The sequence below is a fragment of the Myxocyprinus asiaticus genome, chromosome 48, assembly GCF_019703515.2.
Source record: "Myxocyprinus asiaticus isolate MX2 ecotype Aquarium Trade chromosome 48, UBuf_Myxa_2, whole genome shotgun sequence".
NCBI lineage: Eukaryota > Metazoa > Chordata > Actinopteri > Cypriniformes > Catostomidae > Myxocyprinus > Myxocyprinus asiaticus.
In genome coordinates, this window is record NC_059391.1 from 21,768,379 (window position 1) to 21,777,899 (window position 9,521).

A 9,521-nucleotide genomic window follows, 5' to 3' on the forward strand; every position below is an offset into this window, starting at 1 on the left:
AAGAGAAAAGACAGCTAAACATAATGATGAGACAACGGTGGGGGTCTGGGTAGCTCAGCAAGTACTGATGCTGACTACCACCCCTGGAGTCGCGAGTTCGAATCCAGGGCGTGCTGAGTGATTCCAGCCAGGTCTCCTAAGCAAACAAATTGGCCGGTTGCTAGGGAGGGTAGAGCCACATGGGGTAACGTCCTTGTGGTTGCGATTAGTGGTTCTCGCTCTCAATGGGGCACGTGGTAAGTTGTGTGTGGATCGCTGAGAGTAGCATGAGCCTCCACATGCGGAGTCTCCGCGGTGTCATGCACAACAAGCCACGTGATAAGATGCGTGGATTGGCGGTCTCAGAAGCAGAGGCAACTGAGACTTGTCTTCCGCCACCCGGATTGAGGTGAGTAACCACACCACCAAGAGGACCTACCTAGTAGTGGGAATTGGGCATTCCAAATTGGGAGAAATGGAGATACAAATTTTTTTTAAACGATGAGTCAACGGTTTGGGAGACTTAGGAGATGTTTTTATTTTCTAATTATTTTTTGTATCCTGCTTTCTTGTGCTTTTCTCTCCTCTTGCACTCTCTATTTCTTTGGCTTAGTATTTAAGCAGTAACCCTGCTATTTGTGTCCCTTTACTATCATCTGATGTGTGGAAAGGAGGAGCTGACATCTGCACTGTCACAGAAGCAGATATCTCATGTAGCCTTCCTGGGCCAGCAACCGATAGTTGCGGTTATAGTTATAGGCTAGGGATCGATTAATTCTAAATTAATAATTTAATACTATTTAATACTGAGTGTGTGTATTGATAAAAAAAAACTGAAAGAAAACAACTCAACTGCAATATTTAGATGAGATGGAGCAATTATGAAATGAAAAAAGTTTTGTTCCCTGGGCAACGTGTTTCATTGATTAGCAGCTGTCACAGCTAATATAACATACGCCAGAATAAATAAAACACTGCTCCCACACTTTGTCACCGCTTGGAAATACCTCTGAGCATTACAAAAAACATGTGCGTGACACCCAAAAAGAGCAGTTTCACATTAATGTATCATCCAATTATTACAACAGGATATTCTGATGATTTCAGAACACATTTGCTGTGTTTTCTTTGTCTAGAAAAAGCTTGTTTGCTGCCAAATTATATGTAATTAACCAGACTAGTTACTGATGAGACTCTAATTAATGAAATAATGCAGTGTCATTAGTCTGTGCCTTCATGATTGTGTGCAATGCTCTGCCAAGTCATTTTTAGAAACTTCTTAAGTCCTTAGTGAATTGCATGGCTCGTGCCATTTCACTGCCATGTCCATTCCATAGAAGCTTCACTCACTCCTTGGCAATGATCCAGCTCTGCGTGAAACACATCCAGATACCATAGCTCACTGGCTGTTAAAAGTCACCTAAGTTCCAACTTACACTAGACCTCCTCAACATTCAGTACAAAAACTTTGTAAAACAACATGGCAAAAGTGATCCAGCTCATTATTAGAAGAATTATGACCTGAAAAGTAACACATTCCCAGCTCAAGCTCGAAGAAGTTACTTATTTATGATGGGGTCGGAAGCTAGTTCAGGCCTTCCGATGGTTCCTCTTGGTTCCTCTTCACCAAGACTATGGTTTCCTCCTCTAATATAAAAATTGACATGACTGGCAGAAGGAAAGAGTTGTAAGTCATATATTCCCACCCAACTACAACTCAGCATTTCATAAACAAGTGTCTAGCAAACAAATATTCATTACTTTGTGAATGAAGATGGTGACAGGGCTCACATATTCTACATTTCTGTTTCAACCACAGCTTTTAAAGAGATGATAAAATCAAAAACTCATGAAAAAAAATGGCTTCATAGTTGGAGCTGTGGCACGAAGGTAACACGATACAGTACATATAAAAGCTGTTGGCTCCCGAGGACTCAGGCTCAGATCTAGCCTGGGTCAGGTTCCGATCCTGTTCACTCTCTCTCTCTCTCTCTCTCTCTCTCTCTCACACACACACACACACACACACACACTTTCTTGTTTGCCTCTGTTGTCTTCTAAATTAAAAGTTAAAAGGTGAGCTTATATGCCAAATCAATACAAAAACTCATTTCACCCCAGTATACATTACAGTAACGTGTCAGGACATCTTACTTTTACTAGGCTATTTCCATTGTTTTCTATGATCGTTCTCATTACTGTAAATTAAGCCTACCTTTAGGACCATTAAGATTTTTTGCATTGTGACATTGTTTTCAGGACCCCTAGGCAGGGCTGGATTTAGTGATTTGGGGGCCCTAGCAAAGTACAGGAATGGGGCCCTCTTTAATGACACACATTTATGTCAATTTTCTTTAAAGGTGCTGTAAGCCTTATTATTATTATTATTATTATTATTAGCATTATTATGGAATGGTATGGAGAAAATATTCCTACGTCCTGAAAGATATCACTGAAATACACTAAGTGTCCTGAGATACCTCATCGTTCTCTGTGACAGCACTAGACTGTGCAAACAGCAAACAAAAATGTGTCAGTGGTCTTTCCACCTGGTTGTGCCAACTTTCTAAAAAGGAGTGAATAATAATGTCTGACAAAACATTATATAAAAAACACAATCTGGCTACTATGAACTACAGTATATACCACTACAATATCGTTTTTCTTTCTCACTCTCCCTCTTTCTTAATGCACTTTTCATCCATCAACTTGACCTTGAATTGACTATATCCAAATTGTTAGACTAAAACTTGACTTTGCATGTTTGTAAATTTGAAAGCATAAAAATGTTGCTAGATTTACGCTGTTGAATAAGGCAAAAACACACCAACATTCTGAGAAAAAAAAAATATTCTTTACGAGTGACAATGCCCAGATTATAATAATCATCAACACTGTTACTACAGTGAGAGCTGTGCTTGTGGGAGCAGCAGCGGTGCAGGCTGTGCAGCAGTCTGATCCATTTGGAAAGACAGTGTTACCTTAGGAAGTCTCGATTCCGTTTAATTTTTGTCTCTCCACAAATTCAAAACAAACTGAACTAGCAACAATGTAGCTTAACTTGTAACTTACAACAGAGTATACAGTGAAATCACACGAAAATGTCAGAGTAGTTTGGCTCACTTTAACCTGTTTACGAACATGTGTAGATGCAAAAAAAAACTTGGAATATTCCATTACAGCCTGATCTGAGGGGAAAGGGGGTTGCTTGCATTGATGGTGCTGAAAATAACAGCAATATCAGTCATATCGTTGTTGTAACAGTGATATTTAAAATTTCAACACACGATATTTAGCAATAATGATAGTAATAAAGCATATTATTTGTATTTTTAGGGGGCCCTTGGCTTCTTGGGACCCTAGGCGGATGCCTACCTTTGCCAAGTGCTAAATCCGCCCCTGCCCTTAGGTACATTTTAACCACCAATTCTCATTACCGTAACACGTGTGGACATTTTACTTTTATTATTTCCATTGTTTTCTTTGATGATTCTCATTACCATAACACAGTTAAGTATAGCCTACCTTTAGGACCATTAAGATTTTTTGCATTGTGACATTATTTTCAGGATTATTAAGTACATTTTACCCCCAATTCTCATTATCATAACACGGTCAGGACATTTTACTTTTACTCTTTACATAGTTTTCAATGATGATCCTAATTACCATAACACAGTCAAATGAAGCCTACCTTTAGGGCCATTAAGATGTTGTGCATTGCAAAACTACTTTAAGGATTTTAAAGTACATTTTAACCCCCAATTCTCATTACTGCAACGTGTCAGGATGTTTTATTTTTACTATTTCCATTTGTAACCGGTCCTGCTCGACCCACTCCGAGCGGAATTTGAACCGGCATCAGCCGGCATGGGAAGCGTGAGCACTAATGAGGAGGCTTAAGGCTACAGCCTCTAGCGTCAGTCGCTAGTGCGCTCTTGAGGCTAGGGAAGTGAGGTTTACACATACTGCAAAGCTATCACGTACCAGCTGGCTCCTGTTACACACACCTCCCTAAACCTCACTCCCATCCGGGTCATGGCACCACTCTCACCGTCCCTGCTCGACCCGCTCTGAGCGGGATTTGAACCGGCGTCAGCCAACATGGAAAGCGGGCACGTTAAGAAGGAGGCTAAAGGCTACAGCCTCTAGCCCAGACGCTAGTGCGCCTCTTGAGGCCAGGGGAGTGAGCTTTGCACATACCGCACAGCTATCATGTACCAGCTGGCTCCCATTACACATGGTTTTCAACAATGATTCTCATTACCATAATGCAATCAAATAAAACCTACCTTTAGGGCCATTAAGATTTTTTTGACAGGTTTTGTGAGAATAACCCAGTTAAGCACAAAAAACAGCTTTGTTTGAAAAAATAAGTTAGTAATGACAAAATATATGGTAATTGTTAACCGTATAACGGTTTGCAATTTGTATGAAATTGCAAACAAATCTAGTTAATCTACATTTGGGCGACAGCTGCTGATTACAACAAGCTTCACTGAGGGCAGGTGGAAATGGCACCGACTTATCCTTGAACTTCACGGGAAAACTAGAAACCTGCTTTGAAAAAAGAGACCAGCAACGATTCAGGCTGAGCTGCAGGGTTAATTGTGTACACTTGAAAATTGGCATTAGTGCGACGCTGATCCGCCACATCAAAAACAAACAGTCCTTCTCGACAGGTTACCTCAGTTAGAGCTGATTATCACGTTACATTTTGGAACAAATAAAAATGTAAAGTCTTCAGGGGCCAAAGTTGGACCTTCAATATCTGGGGCCAAGTTGACCATCATCACAAAACATTCAGAGCAAATAACGTAGAGGAACAACTCTAGCTCCGTAAATAATGTACTATTAATAATAAACAGCTTGACCCTGAAGTCCCTCAGCATTATTCAGTGTATGTGACACATCAGCATTGCCCACTGGGTTTTCAGCCTAATCTCCCTAAAGCCTCTAATGGCACGGCAGAATGAGCAAATATTTAAATGGATACAGCCACAGCTAAAATTACAAAGAGATACACAAAATACACAAACACAAGCTCACATTTTCAGTTCTGTAACTAAGGAAGTGTGTGTTGCAGAGATCACATCCCCATATGTAGCAAGGTGACTCCATGTGTGACAATACCGCCAAATCCTTCTTTAATCCAGACAGACAGACAGACCATATAAATTACAACCTACACCTGTGGGACATGAAGACCCTAAAGCCAGAGAAGCTTTCTCTTTATCTCTTTTTCTCTCTCTCCTTGGCACTCTGAAAGCACACATTTTGAGTAGTGACTATCAATCAATGGTTGTCCTGATATTATCCCAGGAATTATATTTATCCCTCTGAAGTCAGATCATGTTTAGTTTATTTGTCATTTGCACAGCATACACAGCATGCACTGGGCATTGAAATATTTGTGACAGGACCAGATCACGAAAGCATTACATTCAGACAACAATGATACATAAGGTTTTTTAACATAAATATCTAAAAAGGAAGTATAAATTAAGTAAATAATGGGGACCAGAGCTAGCTGTCACACTTTTTAGTCCAGTGAATCTTTCTCAGGGTATGTTTTATTTTTTCAATTTATTAAAAGTCAATTTATGCATAGCCATATACTGTAAGTCTTTGCTACAAAAACATTATTTAAAAATGTTACCGTTTTTGCCAGGAAATAAAGATACAGTTTATTGATGAACACCTATTGACCAACAGTGGGGTATGTTGTCACACCATGTATGGGTAAGTTGTCACAATGGAAAGCAGTGGCATAGTTTTCATATGAACATTCCACCAATCTACACCTCACTTTAAATCTTTATTTGCATTAAATAGCCTATTAAAGGCTTTTCAGCTAAATAAAAAAAGAAGAGTAAAACAGCTATAAAACAAAACGATTCATGAAACATCAAAAAAGGAAAATGTACAAAAATATCAGACCATTGTTTTGGCCAAAAAATATTGTAATTGATAAACTGCATACAATTATGACATTGAAAACATGTGTGAAAATCTACCTCATTAAAAATGTGACAACTGACACCAATGTACTACTATTCTGACAGAATTTAACTTTTGGCTCAAAATCTGTAACAACTAGCCCAGTCACCCATATTGGGAAGACACAGATTCAAGAAAAGATATTTTGTTAGGTGGGCAGTACTGAATCAGGAGGTAAAAGCATTGTATTGTGATATTAACATATTGAGATGGTTTTACATAATGCCATTACACAAACACCCTGATGTTCCATCTAATGGCAAATCCATGGATCATGAATATCAACTAAATTTTTTCATTGGAAGGAAGGAAGGAAATGATAGAAAAATATTGATAACTGCTGAGCACGCCGTTGAGGCCACAAGATAAAAAATACTTCCATTTTGACAAGACTGACATTGCAATTCGTGACATGAAGGGAGGAGGTCAATCTTTTTAAAGCTACAAAACCTGATACTGTTGTTGTGCAATGTCTTGAGTCGATGGAAATAACTCAGATCGTCTTCGGTTAAACGCATAGAGCAGGTGGGGCTCAAAACATTCCATGTGGTTTTCCAAAATCTGAGAGAAGTGCCAAGCTCAAGATGGCCAAGACAGTAGCTCTGCCCGTCTTACTGCCTCACCAATCACAAGCACATGCAAATGATTGCCCACCAACAACAGTGGACATACAAACTGAGCAACTAGCACTAAACAAGTGAATTAAGGTTAAATTAGATAATTATATATTTTAAGTACATTTATGCAACTCTTCAAAAAAGTGCATCAAGCTCATGCAACCTTCTCAGCAAAGCAGGAAAACATTGCAAAAGGCCTCTGTGTGCATCACCATGGAGTAAAACAAGATGTTTGCATCTGCAAGCTATGCTCAGAGTCTTGCTGCCCCGGTGTGATCTCTCTTTACACACTTGCCAAGCGCAGGACTTGATGTGTGCATTCAAAGCATTGCAAGGATTCATCCCCTCTCTTACCCCCATTAGTGAGGCTTCCAGACTCTCTCAATGTTGATGTCCAGGTGAAGTGGCCCAGTTTGCTGTAGCTGTACATCTTTGGATGGTTAACAGAATCAGATCAAAGTACAAAAGGACTAAAAGTAACACAAAGTGGATGTACAGTAGGTCCTGTCTATTTTCTTGTTTGTCTCTCTGTTTCTGGCTGTCTCTATCTCCTCTCTCTGCTTCTGGCCCAGCCGCTGGGTCCTGAATGTTAGGGTCGCACCTGGTCGTTTTTTTAAATGCCCCCCTCCCTTGGGGTAAACTCCCCAATTGGAGTACAGCCTAACAGACAAACAGTAAGAGGTGGAAATGAACGGTTGGGGCCAATGAGACGTAAATCAGTCCAGAAAGCCATTCTTCTGGGATCTTCTAGGGTGGCTTTCAGTAGCGAGTTCTACTTGCAGTTTCATGCAGCCTCTTTAGTGGCAGAGCTTCTGAAGCTTGGTGTGTCCATCAACACCACTCAATATGAATAGCATGGTATGACAGGAATCCATGAGTGAAAATAAATCCTATTTATGCAAGCATGCAATGTGTCCCTTTGATCTAACACAAAAGCTCACGACTCTCATCGCAGTGCATTTGCACATCCTTAACATACCCATGTTGTCCTTGTTTTAAAGCTGAAGTGTGTCATTTCAGCGGCACTAGCATCACCAAACAGAATTGCAAAAATATTGCGGTTTTGAACCGATCCCAGAAAATTTCCCTCCATCATACATTGGTTGTACAAACAGGGAATTCAACATGTTGCTTCCGAAAGTTCCCGTACCCAGAAAGCAAGTCCATACTGATGAATTTCTGACAAGCAGCATTACCATCAAATATTTTTGCATCAGTTCACGCATGAATACATTTCCCTTTTGCACTACTGATAGCGTGCTGCATAAGTGTAACGGGAGCCAGCTAGTAAGTGATACAGTAGCTGTGCAGTATGTGTAAAAAACCTCACTCTCCTGGCCTCAAGAGGCACACTAACAACTGACGCCAGAGACTGTAGCTTTTAGCCTCCTTGTTTGCGTGCCCGCCTTCCATGCCAGCTGACACTGGTTCGAATCCAACTCGGAGCGGATTGAGCAGGACCGGTTACAGTGGTGCCATGACCTGGATGGGAGTGAGGTTTAGGGGGGTGATTGGAACGGGAGTCAGCTGGTACGTGATAGCTGTGCGGTATGTGTAAAAAACCTCACTCCCCTGGCCTCAAGAGGCACACTAGCGACTGACACTAGAGGCGGTAGCCTTTAGCCTACTTGTTAGCACGTCCACCTCCCATGCCGGCTGACGCCGGTTCGAATCATGCTCGGAGCAAATCGAGCAGGACCGGTTACATAAGCACCCTCCAAGACACGGGTTCTGGTCCCAGGAAACCATGCCATAATCACGTTAAGATAAACAAAGCTGAGTGCAATTCAGATGTTTTGCATAATTTACATAAATCTATTGTTCTCCTCGTTTGTAAGTCGTTTTGGATAAAAGCATCTGCTAAATGAAAAATATAAATAATTTACAGCTACAAATACAACTCGCTTTTGCCATTGCTTTGTGGGCATTTCACCAGGAAACTGGAGCTCACACATGCCCATATGTTCAACAATACATCCAGCTTCGGCCATTGGGAAGCAGTGATTAGAATTTCAGTAAGCACAGACCAATTTCAGCAGCTGAACATTCGACCTACTGTCATTGAATTCACAGTGTGATCAGTCTGGCTCACACCATTGATTGAGATTGATGAGCCACTCAAACAAACAGAAATGTTTTTGAAAGCGCAACAAAGGCACAGTGTTACACTTTTAGGTAAAATCAACCAACAAATGGATTACTTATTGTTGACTATTCACATGAAACTGGATATGAGAAAGAATTTTAACATCGAAAAAATTACACACATCAGCTTTAAAGGTTTCTGCTGCAGGTTATCTCCAGAAAACAGCTGTAAATCACCATTCAAAGCCCTCATTTAATGTCAACTCTGTTGCCAAGTTCAGACACTGATGTTTTAGTCGCAATAATCACAGGAACTCCATGCGGTGCAGGAACATTAACCTGCCAAGTCGCAGACGAAGCGCACCACAGATGAAAGTATGCGAAACTGCATTGAACCCCGCAGCAAGGCATGTGCTGGAAGCTTGGAGTGGTATATCTTGAAAGGTGGCAGCCTACAACTGCAAATTTACGGCTGCTTGGCTGTCTCACAACCTTTTAATTAACTCTTTACATCAGCAGAGTCACTTCTTCCTGCTGCAGTGCTTGTCAGAGTGCCAAATCTCTTCTCTAAACCACTTATTCATGGTCCTTTCTTTGTGCTTTTGCACAGATGCAGTGTTGATTTTGTTACTTTTCCTTGACCTTTCCAGGTGTTTGCGATTAATTGATACAGAATTTTGAAAGTCGTTGCCATTTAGACCAGTTTACTAATGAACATTCAAATGGATTTGTAAGCCACTGACCAAAAGAATGATTCTCTTACAAAATGGACATCTCTTGCAAGTAAGTTTTAGGGGCCGTTAACACCTAAAGCATTTTTCCATCTGTCGGCACGGTTTT

General features: G+C 40.6%; 1 protein-coding gene across 2 annotated transcripts in view; it reads right to left on the reverse strand.

Annotated features, from left to right (window-relative positions):
- LOC127437828 (cytosolic carboxypeptidase 4-like) overlaps nucleotides 1–6,970 on the reverse strand; it is a 208,948-nt gene extending 201,978 nt beyond the window's left edge. The window contains exon 1 of one of the 2 annotated variants that reach the window (XM_051693035.1): nucleotides 6,951–6,970. The gene's annotated coding sequence lies outside the window, so the exon portion shown is untranslated. The remainder of the gene's footprint in view (nucleotides 1–6,950) is intronic. The other variant, XM_051693036.1, reaches the window with a different exon arrangement.
- Nucleotides 6,971–9,521: the final 2,551 nt, after the last annotated feature.